Source organism: Mus caroli, chromosome 7 (genome assembly GCF_900094665.2).
Source record: "Mus caroli chromosome 7, CAROLI_EIJ_v1.1, whole genome shotgun sequence".
NCBI lineage: Eukaryota > Metazoa > Chordata > Mammalia > Rodentia > Muridae > Mus > Mus caroli.
In genome coordinates this window covers 73,938,516-73,952,400 of record NC_034576.1, presented here as the reverse complement: position 1 = coordinate 73,952,400, position 13,885 = coordinate 73,938,516, and the positions used below count along the sequence as shown (strand labels likewise).

Genomic DNA, 13,885 nt, shown 5'->3' with positions numbered 1-13,885 from the left:
CTTTCTTTCTTTCTTTCTTTCTTTCTTTCTTTCTTTCTTTCTTTCTTTCTTTCTTTCTTTCTTTCGTCTTTCAACTGGTCTTTTTTTGTCTATTGTTTTGTTTTGTTTGCTATCCCAGGCTAGGCTCAAACTCAAGGTCTAGTTAAGAATGACCTTGAACCTCTGGATCTCCTGCCTGAGTATTGGGATTACAGACTTGTATCAGCACATCATGTGTATGGCACGCTAAGGATGACTCTCAGGATTTTTCTGCATATTAGACAAGCAGAAAAACAACTAAGACCTATTTCTCGCCCTTCATTTCCTTTTTCTGTGTTTGGATCTGCCATATCATCAGCAGTGATTTTTGTCATAGAGGCCCAAGATGTCATAGAAGTTCCTTGTACCCATGGTACCTTGAGTCTTTTGGGCTAAGTTTCTATTCCGGGCTTCCCACATATGTGACTATCAGCACAAAAACCCATTCCTATGTCACTAGATTCCAGTCTAACCTATGTGTTACCTCTGGGTTTCTCAGGAAGCACTGGTGCATTCTGGTTGGTATAGTCATTTCTCACAGTGTTTGTTACCTTTACTGTTCTTTCGCTCTAAGTTTGAGGTGTGTTCCCACTAACTTTGGTATTTGCTGTTTCCTAATGGATGCTGTGGGAGTTCAGATGTCCCTCCTTGAGTTATTGTTTGCATAAAGCTCTTGGGTACATGCATACCTTTCTCAAAACCAGATCCATGCCATATTTACACAGAGAAGACTTGGCGAGATGCTACTGTGATGTTGCATCCTCCAAGATGGAAGTCGAGGACCAAAGACTGAGCTTAACCCCAGGGTTGTGGTTGTATTTACTCTAAATTCAACAAATGAACGTGTTTCTTTGGGCCTAACCTTGGTAAAAAGGAAAATTAGAAACCTGCAATCTTCCCCTCTGAGCTCTGACATGGAGGAGAACTCCTTCTTCACTTTTCAACATTTTCTTCCCCTATCCCCACTTCCAGCCTCACAGCTGAGCTATAACCTTCGTGGGATGGAAGTGGACCTGGGAGATAGCCATGGAATCTCTTATCTACTAGTCTGATGTCTCTTGGTTATAAAGTACTCCTGCTTTAATTTGAGTGGGGTACTTTTCATTCTGTTGTAATATAGTTAGGAATGGGAGACGGTCTTATCCTTCTTCAGATAAACAGCCATAAAAGAAGCCACTTAGCATCCCTGTCACTGTTTCTCTTCTTGTGAATGTGTGACTATGGTGTTAGTCATGTGACTACAAGGTAGTCACAACAGGGTAATTAAGACTTTGCTAGGGTGGCAAGTGCTCCAGGGATGCTAATTTCCCTCTTGACTCCCAGTGCCATGCAGGAGTGGAGATCAGGAACAGGAAAGTTCATTTTCTGGAGGAAACAATTTCCCAAATGCCATCCGAACTTGAGGCTGGGAAAGAAGAGCCATCAAGAGTGATGGCATTTTCGAAGGGGGCTGTTATATAAGATAGAAAGAAAAAAAATACATTCTCTCAGTTCATTGATCACGTTGGGAAGCACATGAGGAGGACCTGCAAAGGTAGGGCTCAGAGCTGGACACCTCAGCCACTTCCAGGCTGTGCTGATAAGCAAGTAATGAGAAAGCTAAATAGCAGTGGGTACCATGTGTCCACATAGTGTGGGCATATGGATCCTACGTGTGCCCTGCCAGTCATTTACAGGACAAATGTCCTAGTGCTTAGGAGGAAATCAGGTCAAGCTCTCTCTTAGGATGCATATGTGCAACAGTTGTCAAGGCTTTTTCCATCCCTGCCTGCTCACTTCCCAGCTCACCTTCTCTTTTAAGCCACTTGATTTGGGACACAACTCTAGGTAGAGTTTTGTTTTTCCTTTTTATTGTGAACTCTGCTGTAGGCTCAGTCTTGCCACAGCTTGTCTCCCGCAGGACCTCAACCAATTCCTTAGGTATCTCTTCCTCGGCTTCCAAGTCTGCATATGGTGAGCAGCAGGCCATGACCCTTTATGATGACACCCTTGTCACCACCATCTCCAGCAAGCAGTTCTGGTGGGAACAGTCTCGCTTAGCACACACTGAGCACACGCAGGTTGTGTTCTACAGTGTACAGTCTGCAAAGTGTGAGTTAGAAGTTCAACCCAGTCACCTGAAGCATGCAATTGATAGGAACTCCACACACAGAGCCAGAACACCTGGTCATATGGTAGTAAATACCATAAAATATGGACATGAACTACTTGGCACCAGTGTTAGCCTGAGAAAGTTACTTGCTTCTCAGACACTTCAGTTTTCTCCTCTAGTAAATGTGAAGAATTATCTCACACTGTCAACATTAAAGAAGTTAATATATACATACTGATACATACTGAGTGTTAGCCAATCTAAGAGTGTCTGCTAGCAATTCTGTTCCTTGTTGCTTGTACTAATTGATGAATATTTCCTTTACCCTCATTACAAGTTTAGAAAATTAAAATCTAAAGTATCAAGCTGGTGACATGGCTCAGTGACTACAGGGGTTTTCCTCCAAGCCAATGGCCTGAGTTCAGTCCCCTGGACCCATCTAGGACAAGGAGGGAACAATTCCCATGAATTATTAATTTATCTCCACAAAGAAGCTGTGGCACATGTACACACACACACATACATACACATTACTACACACACATACATACCACTACACGTACATATATATATATATATATATATATATATATATATGTATATATATCCAGTATCCAGGATACATATCATAGAAAACAAATAATTTTCACAGTAAAATGCCCTATGCAACATTTGGAACATACCTCTACTTAAAATGTTCTTTCTTCAGTCTCTGCTCCAAACTTTGTCTCTGTAAATACCTCCATGGGTATTTTGTTCCCCCTTCTAAGAAGGATTCTGAGATTCTGGGCTAATATCCACTAATCGGTGAGTGCCTATCATGTGTGTTCTTCTATGATTAGGTTACCTCACTCAAGATGATATCCTCCAGATTCATCCATTTGTCTAAGAATTTCATAAACTCATTATTTTTAATAGCTGAGTAGTACTCCATTGTGTAAATGTACAACATTTTCTGTATCCATTCCTCTGTTGAAGGACATCTGGGTTCTTTCCAGCTTCTGGCTATTATAAATAAGGCTGCGATGAACATAGTGGAACATGTGTTCTTATTACATGTTGGCGCATCTTCTGGGTATATGCCCAGGAGTGATATTGCTGTATCTTCTGGTAGAAATATGTCCAATTTTCTGAGGAACCACCAAACTTATTTCCAGAGTGGTTGTACCAGCTTGCAGTCCCACCAGCAATGGAGGAATGTTCCTCTTTCTCCACATCCTTGCCAGAATCTGCTGTCACCTGGGTTTTTGATCTTAGCCATTCTGATTGGTGTGAGGTGGAATCTCAGGGTTGAGAAGGAATGACCATCCAGAGACTGCCCCACTTGGGGATCCATCCCATAAACAACCACCAAACACAGACATGATGGCAGATGCCAAAAGGGCCTGATGACAGGAGCCTGATATAGCTGTCTCCTGAAGGCCTTTGTCAGTGCCTGGCAAATACAGACGTGGATGCTCACAATCATCCATAGGATGGAGCACAAGGTCTCCAATGAAGGAGCTAGAGAAAGTAGCCAAGGAGCTGAAGGGGTCTGAAGCTCTATAGGAGGAACATCAATATTAACTAATCAGTACCCCCAGAGATCCTTGGAACTAAACCACCAGTCAAAGAAAACACATGGTGAGACATGTGGCTCTAGCTGTATATGTAGATAAGGATGGTCTAGTTGGTCATCAATGGGAAGAGAGGGCCTAGGTCTTGTGAAGGTTCTATGCCAAGAATAGGAGAATGCTAGGACTAGGAATGGGAGTGGTTGGGTTGAAGAGCAGGGGTGGGGGGAGGTAAGGGATAGGGGAATTTTGGAGGGGAAACTAGGAAAGGGGATAACATTTGAAATGTAAATAAAGAAAATATCTAATAAAAATGTCTATTATTTTCTGATATTCAAATGTAGCTGGGCATCTTGTGTTTCACAATGCAACCCTTACCCCCATCCTTTTGTGTAAAAGAGACTAGGGCATGTGTGCTACAGCTGCCACAGAGGGTGGTGGTGAGAACAAAAGGGCTGTGGATCCTAAATGGTGCTTAGAAGCTGTTGTGCACAGGTGAAAGGTCTGGAGGTTGGATTCTCAGGATTCATGAGGAAACCAGTGAAGATTTCACCTATATGTAATCCCAAAGCTTCCATGGGAAGATGGGAAGTGGAGACAGGAGAATTCCTGGCAGATCTTGGGCCAGATAGTATGGTATCAATGATGATTGAATCTCTAAGCAGGTGGGATGTGAAAACTGATACCAGAGGCTGTCCTCTAACCTTCACACCGGTGATGTCACATGCACACACATCTAAAAGTCAATAAAAAGCATCCACAGTAATATCCAACTGGTAGACTTAGATATTACTATGATTGCTAGTGCTCAGGTTGAAGAATACATAGATACAATCAGTGATGTTGTTCAGTATGAGTGTATTACTCGTGTTGGGGTAGGAGTTAGATTAGGGTTTGGTTAAGTTGAAACTTCTAGTTCTTTGCAAAGTTAGCATGTCAAATGTTGTGCTGGGCATACAGGTGAAAGGATGTTTTTTATATAGCAAACACATGAAAGGACACTTGATGAAGGAGTGTAAATATGACCCCAAAGACTGTGGAAGAAAACCACTGAGCCTTGGTTTGGTTTGCTCTACCTCGCTATTCTTCGCTAAAGACACTCATGTATTGGTTTGTCTTACACAGTTATTTGGCTCAACTTATAGTAACACTACCATTGAGAGAACTCACTCAAGAACTGCTCATTAAGTTCCTATGGCAGCTTGTCTCTTCAGAATTGAGCTATAGCTGCTTGGTATCTGCTTGCTGAAAGGACTGGACTGTGGCTGCTGGTTTGTGCTTGGTGTCTGGCTGCCTAGAGGACTGACTGGTCTGCAGCTGCTGGATCGTATTTAGTGTTTGCTATGAGACTGAACTGCTGCCAAAGAAGATCAAGCTCTCCCTCAAAGAACCATTGCTGAACAGGGCCACTTCCCCCATATCCTAATAATTTTTCTCTTCTGCTATCTCTGCTGGGTAGTGGGTTAGAGGAGAAGTTGAACCCTTATTGAAAGTAGGTTGCAAAAAAAAAAATGTATGTCTCCAGGTTAGGGTGGGGTTAGAGGTGGCTGGGCAGCCTCTCAGGATTGCTCAGACCTCGCCATTTTGTCTCACTCCTAAAGCATGCTTAGCTGCCTCTGGTAAGTGCTCTTTTTACTTGTAGAGATGAGCATACTTGTAAAGAGGATTGTGAAGGGAACCACCAACCTTTATACAGGGACAGCTATTTCCTTTTTAATTAAATTTCCAGACATGCAATTTGCCTCTTCCGAAGTGTTGGGGTTTTCATCAGCTTTTTCTTGGTGCAGTGGCAAATCACATAGGGCTTATTACAAGCACAGTCATAGGAGGGGCTGTCTGTGCTCACTCCTGCCATGTCTATATCTCAAGCATAAATACTCATCTAAAAGAGTTGTAGAGAAAAGTCAAGGCACAAAGAGCAAAGAAAATGATGGAGGCTTCTCAACCCACATATAATGGTGTATTCCTGGAAGTTCTTAGATTTTTTCATTTTCTAAAAAGAAAAAAAAATTGTAAAAAAGTCTCTATGTTTTCCCATTGGCAAGAACCTAAAAGATTTCTGTCTAACTTGGGCAACTTTCTTGGATGATTAAAAAACAAAACAAAACACACACACATACACACACACACACACACACACACAAAGAAGTAGAGAAATGAGGAGGTGGCTCAGTAGTTAAAGCACTTGCCACTCAAGCATGAAGCCTGAAGATTGGATTCCCTGAACCTATGGTGAATGTGGTGTCCTGGTTGAAATTACAGCCTTAGAAAGCAGACACGGGGTTCTTCATTAAGCTGCCTAGTAAGATTAGACATGTAAGTGAGCTTTTGGTTTGATAGCGAAACTCTGCCTCAACAAATAAGGTGAAGAATGATCAAGGGTGACTCCTGGCATCAACGTTGAGCCTCCACATGCACAAAATAGTGTGCCCTAATGCATGCAAAGTTTTGCACACATACATACATGCCCAGAAAACAAACATACACACTGGAGTATAAAATAAAAAAGAAGAAATGGGGTCTGTGCCTCTACAGATCCTCTGTGCCTCTACAGATCCCAAACTGCTAGATAATTGTTTTCCTTTAGTAAAATGTCATCATGTCAAAAATACCATCTTTATTCATTATTAGGTTGGATACAGCTACAGAAAGGAAGACCTTGGTGGTAAAACTCAACTTTCATTTGAAATCAGTTCAACCTGTTTCACACACCTACTTTCTTGGGCATGTACCACACATAGGTCAAGAGTGGAGACACGAATTTGAAAATCTCCTGCACCATATAGGTAAATAAATCTCACTGTCCATTTGGCCTTTGACTTTGCTGCAAAAGCCTTGAGTGGGGCTGAGTCTCTATTGAGTGTTTGGGGAAATGGCACTGAGGCTGTACACATTCCACCCTTACCATAGGGCTAGCGATCTCAGGTCTGAGCAGAGGGTTCAGTGGGCACAGTGTTAGCCAAACAAACATGAATAGCTGCATTCAGATCCCTATTAGCTGTGTAAAAACCTGGGCACGGCAGGGTGCATTTGTCTGTGATCCCAGTAGTAGAGTGGCAGCGACCACAAGTGGATACCAGGCACTCAGTAGAGCTAACCAGCCTACCCTGATCAGTGGGAGGATCAGCAACAGTCTGGGTTATCTTGCTAAAATAAGATGGAGAGTTACTATGGAAGACATCACATGTTTAGCTCTAGTCTCCACAATCATTCATACATATGCATTCATATATACATACATACATAATACATACATACATATCTGCATGTTTCATGAATTCATATATGCTCATTTACAAGAATACACACACACACACACACACACACACACACACACACACACACACTAAAACTGTGTGATTTTCCTACTTCTGGAGTCTGGTTTTCAATAGGAAGACTTAACAGACATGACTAAGTCCTCTGTGTGTAAGAACTAAGACTCGCTTCTTTTTATGGGCAGAACTTGAAGATAAGACCTTGTGTTGAAGACTCTGGCTGCAACGTGAAACTAGCTCATGAATGTTTAGTTCCCTTAAAGTCCCTGAAGCTGTCACTTTGCAGTGCTTCCAAAGATAAAAGTCCCAGCAGGTTTTGTGTTCACAGTGATGCTCAAACTCTCACTGGCCACAAATGAAGGAGATGGGAAGTGAGCTGTGAGATATTCAGACTAATATTTAGATAACTGCAATCTATCTCATCTCAAGGATCAAGCAGATTGAGCCTGAGCCAGGGAGTTCTCCCTGGCTTCTGTTTACTTGGTCTCTTTCCTCCAAGCAGGGCATCTGCAGCAAGGAGCAAAGGGAGAGCTGAGATTTCCGGCTGACCTTGGAACCATGAATGACCAATCCCAATAACAAATAATAGCAAGAATAAACAATCACGAAGATTAGGTAGGTGTCAGGTCCAGTGCTGAGAAGAATTAATTTCCTATTTGAGTTCCATTCGCATAAATACTCATAGTGACGTATTTAAATCCAGACCCTGTTAAGTCCTCAATCCTCAGTACCTAAGCCAACAGTGTGGGTCTTGTATTTAATCGGTTACTGTAATAAACATATAAAATGTTTTTTTTTCTTGAGAGGACAGAGCAGTGGCTACATAAAAGGACATCAAATGACACATCCTCCATCTCTCAGCAAATAAAAAAGCCATCAGCGCATAACAAGGCGGTGATAAAAGGTGCTGAGGCCAGTAAGATTAAGACTTTGTAATAAGGTTCGGGCGCCAAAACTGACAGCCATTTTCTTTTATATTTATCATGTCCTCACATTGGGGTGAGAAGCCACGGCTCCGTCCCATTGCTGGCTAGAATTTATAGCAACTCCATTATTAGGAGATTGCACTGAAATGGGGTAGAGGTATGGTTTTCTGAGAACGTTACGATAGCCTCTTACATTATACACTTGACAGGTTTGTCAGCTCCTAGTAACAAGCCTTGTAAAGTACTTTAATATCATTAGCACTATTTTCTTAATGTGTCTGCTCTCCTCGCAGCCTGGAAATACCATATATCATAGGCTGGAGGGTTACACGGACTGCTATCTCCTCTTTTTTTCTGGCTTCTTAAATGTGATTTTATAGTAACACGTAGGTCTGATATTTTAATCAAAATAATGCAGCCATTTCCCTTTATTGATTAGTAAGTAAATATGTATAAATATGCAGTTAGGGGTGGGCAACCCTTTTAGAGGATATTGAAAACACATAATGAATGGCTTTGAGGGGTAATCTTGCTGCCTGCCTGCTTAAGTTATCGGCTATGTGCTAGAGGGTTTCTATGTGACTTGCCTTGCCCATAGACCTCAGGCGGGCACCTGCAAGAGAGAGTAGACTACGTCAAAACCAACACTCTACAGTAACATTGCAGACAGGCAAGACCTAAATCAGAAGTCTTTGAAATGCCTGCATCTCCATCTCACTCTTTGTGTAAACTGGCACCAATTATAATCTAGGCGATGGTTCATGGTGCATTTAAACAGGACTTATTTTGGGTAAGCCCTGCTAGGCTTTCCTCCTCTTTCAGTAATAAGCACATGAGAAAGTCTGTCTATATTGCTTAAGTAAACCCAGAGGCAAAACCCCGAGTTTCCTCAACAGTGCAACAGTTTCTGGAGTCTGAAATTTCAAAAACAAACATATACTGCTTTGTGAGTGTTATAATGATAATAGAGTATAAATTCAGTTTCCAACTCATTTTTAAACAGGATACAGACTCTACTAACATTTTAAATAGTTTTATATCTAACTTTGATCACAGAAATTCAATTATCTCCAAAAGGACAGCAATATATCTACACCAGTGGGGATAGATAAACATGTGAACATACACACACACACACACACACACACTCATTCACACACACAAAGTGAACTATATTATCTCCTGTAAAATTTTAATGAATTTTTTTTGTAATTTTAAAGATGCAAACTTTACTTGCAAACATGAGCTCAGATTAAACAGACTCCCATCATGGGGGAAAGTATATCAGACTGGATTATTTAGCTTCCATTGCTCCAAGTGGGTTATTTTCTAGTTACCTGTAAACATGCCTTCCTCTCTCATTTCAATTGGGAGATGGAAAGGAATCATTGCCCCAAACTTAAAGCCCAGGACACTGTAGGCAATGCAAAAATATCAGTGACAGGCCTGGACAAAAGGGTAGACCATCCCCTGTCATCACATGGGCTGCTTGGTCAGATGCACCCCTACGTCTCGTAGAAGAACAAAGACATATCAGTTTCTTTGTCATTGATACATCTGAAGTTCTGTGTTCACAGAACAGTTTTGTTTGGCTATCTCATGGCAACATCACTAAGCTCTCTGTTGGTAACTGGACAGGACTCAGCAATCTGAAATATCTGTCGAGAACTTATTTTCATGAGTGTACGATGCTCATCATTAGTCATTTACAAGTATTACTCAGGGTGGACGGAAAGGGGAAGGGATTGCTCAGGGAGTTGAGTACTTGTTGAGCAAACCTGAGGAAAATTTCTACCATGTACATTAAAACAAACCCTCCAAAACCCAAAGCTGCCTATGCACTTACTATAACTCCAGGGTTGTGGTTGGAGACGGTAGCTTCAGCCTGAGCGAGAGACCCAGACACCTGATGCTCTCCTTTATCGTCTGCCCATTTGTACCCAGCACTACCTGCACAATCATCTCTCTCTCTCACACACACACACACACACACACACACGCCCCTCATAAACAGAAAAATGCTTGATCTTTCTCTCACAGACTCAATATTATTTAGGGAATACAAAGTTAATAACAGCAGAGGAAGTATTTAGACATTTTTCTTTTTCATCTCTGAGTATGATCTTTTAGATCCTAGGTGATACAGATGTCCCAAGATAACTGTCAACTTATATTTTTCAACGTAATAGTTCTGTTTTTTGTTTTTTTTTAAATGACCTAACAAGTCCTATATTCTTATTGTATTTGTAGAATTTTTCCAAAGAGAAAATTTGAGAGGATCTCTCTACCTACCTGAAGAAGAGGATAGGTTGAGATCAAACTCATATTTTTGTCTATTCTGATATTCTTGTCTATTCTTATAGTCAAGACAACTGGCTATGATTATTTTTTCCTCTGTAGTACAAATGATTAAGTTGTCTAATTTTCAGAGGGGTCTAGTCACCACAGAAGGACCTAAGGCAATGACCCTTGACTATTTTACATTGCTTCCTTTGAAGGGAAACTAGAAATCTGTGTACTGAAGGAGAATCAGCCTAGTTAGCATGGGTAGGTTCTTCAGATCTGTCGATTCCAGACTATTCTTCACCAGTCACATGGCTACTCAGAAAACCATTCCATGTGTTTATTACTAGAAGACATTATGAATTAGATTCAAGGTACTAATGTCATAACAGTTGATTGTATGTGAAAAAATATCTACCAAGTTGTTTGTGTGTGTATCATGTTATACACACAATCTTCATTAAAGATGCTTTAATATCTTGAAAAAATTTTTAGAAAATATACAAATGACCAAAATATGTAATGAAAATACTCAATCATTACTAATTATCTGGAGAGTACAAATCAGACCAGCCAGAAACTAACACATCATCTCAGAACAATAATAAAAATAAGAAAAATTAATGACTTATTATACCCATGGACCAATGCATCTCCATCCTCATCCTTAAAGCTGTTATTTGCAGTAGATTGTTATTAATTCAGAGACCCATGAATGGCCTAGATGCAGAGACTAAGAGAATAAAGAATGCTTATCCTTGAAAGGGGCATCTGTCTCACATCCCTTCCTCCAAAGGCTTAGGGCTCATTGCAGAAGAAGGAGAAGGAAGAGGAAGAGGAGAAGGAGAAAGAGTGTAAGAGCCAGAAAGGGTAGGTGGCTACCGGAAGCAATTCTCTGTGGACAAAGCAGGGCAACTGCAATAGGGTCTCAGAGAGGTTACAATAATATTCACAAGACTTGTGCAAACTCAAGTTGGACCCAATCCCAGCATAGCAATGGCAATTGAGCATGAAACCCAACCCTTAGCCATGGAGCTAGTGATGATCGTTATCTGGTGGGAGGGGAAGAAACACCCTAAAATTGTAGCCCATGGTAAGTTAACCATGCTGTAGGCAGCACATTAGTCTTGACGATTTTAACGAGAGAGAGAGAGAGAGAGAGAGAGAGAGAGAGAGAGAGAGAGAGAGAGAAAGAGAAAGAGAAAGACCACAAAGTTGAGTGGATAGGGAAGGAGGTTGAATAATAACAATAACAATAATAATAATAATAATAATAATAACAAACAATAATTTAAAAACCCTTTTGTGAGGATGCCAAGAACTAGGACTCATTCCCTGTGGTGATATTATAAACTAGTGTGTGTATGTGAAGGGAGTGTGGAGGCTCTTCACAAGGGAAGGTATAGGGCCACCAGCGTTCCTGCCATTGGTTATATATGCCAAGAGAGTGAAACCGTGTATGAGAGACAACTGCTGTAAAATATTTACTGCAGTTCAATTCAGCAGCCTCACGATGTCCACGGACAGTGATTAGAAAAAGAAGATGGTGCAAAGGTCTGCAATAGATGGGCATCTGGAATGTACCTACAGAAACTTGCCATTGGCAACAGCATGGATTCATGGAAGTATATTATGTTAAATGAAATACCTGAGGACTGAGCAGCAAATGCTACATCTTCCTCTGAGAGAACTAAACACAGGCAGAGAAAGCAGAATAGCGCCCTCCAGAGGTGGTTGGAGGCATAGTTGAAGGATCCAAGATTGCTAGCTAACACAGGCAATGGCTGAAGAAGTTCTATAGTACAGCCTTGTAGGTGAGATAGTTTACACAGATGACCGACAAGGATATGGGGGATATCCAGTAATCAAATTTACTACATATTCTCAGAGAACCTGAAGAGAGGACACTCAAGAGGTTTCCAACACATGAGAAAGGTAGATGTTTAAGAAAACAAAATGTTAACCACCCTATCAGGATGACCAGATCTTCATACTATGTTGTTTATCAGTTAAAAATATAAAAGAAATTAAAAGCTGTCTAGTCCAAGGATTAGAAAAATTGCATTAAGGAATCATAAGCCCTCACTGTTGCTTTTGTTCAATATCTTAAGAAAACAGGAGGAAAACACTATTTTGTCTAGAGAAAGCCTGCCTCAGCAGGAACTTAGACATATAACTCATCCACAGAACACTCACCCCGGTGGGCTATTTCCTTCTGCCTTACTTGTCTAAGGGACAGGAAGCCAGGGGGCTCAGAACCACCGCTTTTTGTCTCTGAGAGGCTGGCAGACTATTTTAGCTAGCTGGTTCTGAATGTTTCACTTGCCCTGGCTTGCCTATCCACAGAAACCTATGTAAAGGCTTTGGAGCAAGCTCTCTTCTCACGGATGTTTTCTATGCCCTCTGAGTGCCCTGCTGTCTTCCCTCCAGGGAAAAAAAAAACCTGTCAGTTTCTTCCCCCTAAAAGCCTGAATGAGCCTTGAGGCAGGGAAACACTCACCAGCTTTCAGCTTGCCTCATCCTTGCTTCAGTTTACCTCTGCACTGCGATGTTTGAGAGACTGTGGGCATTTTCAAAGACAGATGATTCTTGCCAAAACCCAAACGGAGCATTTTGATGCTGTTTTTCATGCTTCACCAAAAACATGAGTGTGGAGTTAATTAACTGAGGAGCGCCAGAGGGAGATGTCTGGGTGCCCTGCTGGGTCACTCTCTGCTTATTACATTTAGATAGGTAGCTCACCTGAAAGGAGCAGCCAGCAAGCCCCAACAGTTGCCTATCTTCACACCCTGGTCCCCATAGCACTGGAGTTGCAGTCATGTAAATGACCACACCCTGCTTTTTATGTGGGTGTTAAGTCTCTGAATTCAGGTCCTAATACCCACAGAAGGGCTCTTACCCATTGAACCATCTCCTTCTAATCAAAATTTCCTCTTGATGACTAATTGCCCATAGATTGAATTGTTTCCTTTTTATTTCAATGAATAAGCTCATTATTTTGACTTAGCAAAGATGGAGGACAAGGGGACTTAAATCTAATGCTGAATAGAGAATAAATTGATGTAATCATCTTCGGCAACAGTTAAATATTATCTAATCACTTGTAAATTTGTTTCCCTTCTAATATGTTAATTTGACTTCTACAGATGTAAACCTGTGAGAAGTCTTGTGTCTCTGCCCAGTGCTATGCAGAATGGCCCACAGCTGGAAAAAGACACAGACTCACCTATAGCTGAATGGAATAGAGCAAAGTGTACCGGGAATGGACAAGATCTGCACCCTGGAGGAAAGAAGAGGCCAGCCAAGGCTGTGAGCATCTGCAAGCGCTGCTGAAAGAGGGACCCATGGAAACACATGGATCCATTTGCATCACACTGAAAACCAGCAGATCAATATCCCATATTGGTGGGGCAAATCTATATGAAGGAGAAAAGAAATAAAAGAAAGAAAGAGAGTTGCAAATGGCATTTTCATTTGTTACCCTGAGTGTGCAGAGACAAAGTGGTAAAGTATCAGTGAGAGAGAGAAGGATTCCAGAATGGATTGGTAGCATGCTTTCTATTAATCTTGCAACAAAAGAATAATGGCACTTTCAAAACACAGGTGATTTAAATTGCACAATGCAACTCCTGTATCTTTTAGTATACATTTTTAAATTTTAAAAGTAACAATTAGGTAAATAGAAGTCGAGAAGCGGTGGCCATGACACACACATACAAAACAATCAGCTCTATTCTC

The 13,885-nt window shown here is 41.2% G+C and overlaps 1 long non-coding RNA gene across 1 annotated transcript in view; it reads left to right on the top strand.

Annotated features, from left to right (window-relative positions):
- LOC110299240 overlaps positions 1–13,568 on the top strand; it is a 60,060-nt gene extending 46,492 nt beyond the window's left edge. Inside the window, exons 5-6 of the long non-coding RNA XR_002378440.1 lie at positions 7,441–7,553; positions 13,294–13,568. This is a non-coding gene — a long non-coding RNA (uncharacterized LOC110299240). The remainder of the gene's footprint in view (positions 1–7,440; positions 7,554–13,293) is intronic.
- The last annotated feature ends 317 nt before the right edge of the window (positions 13,569–13,885 follow it).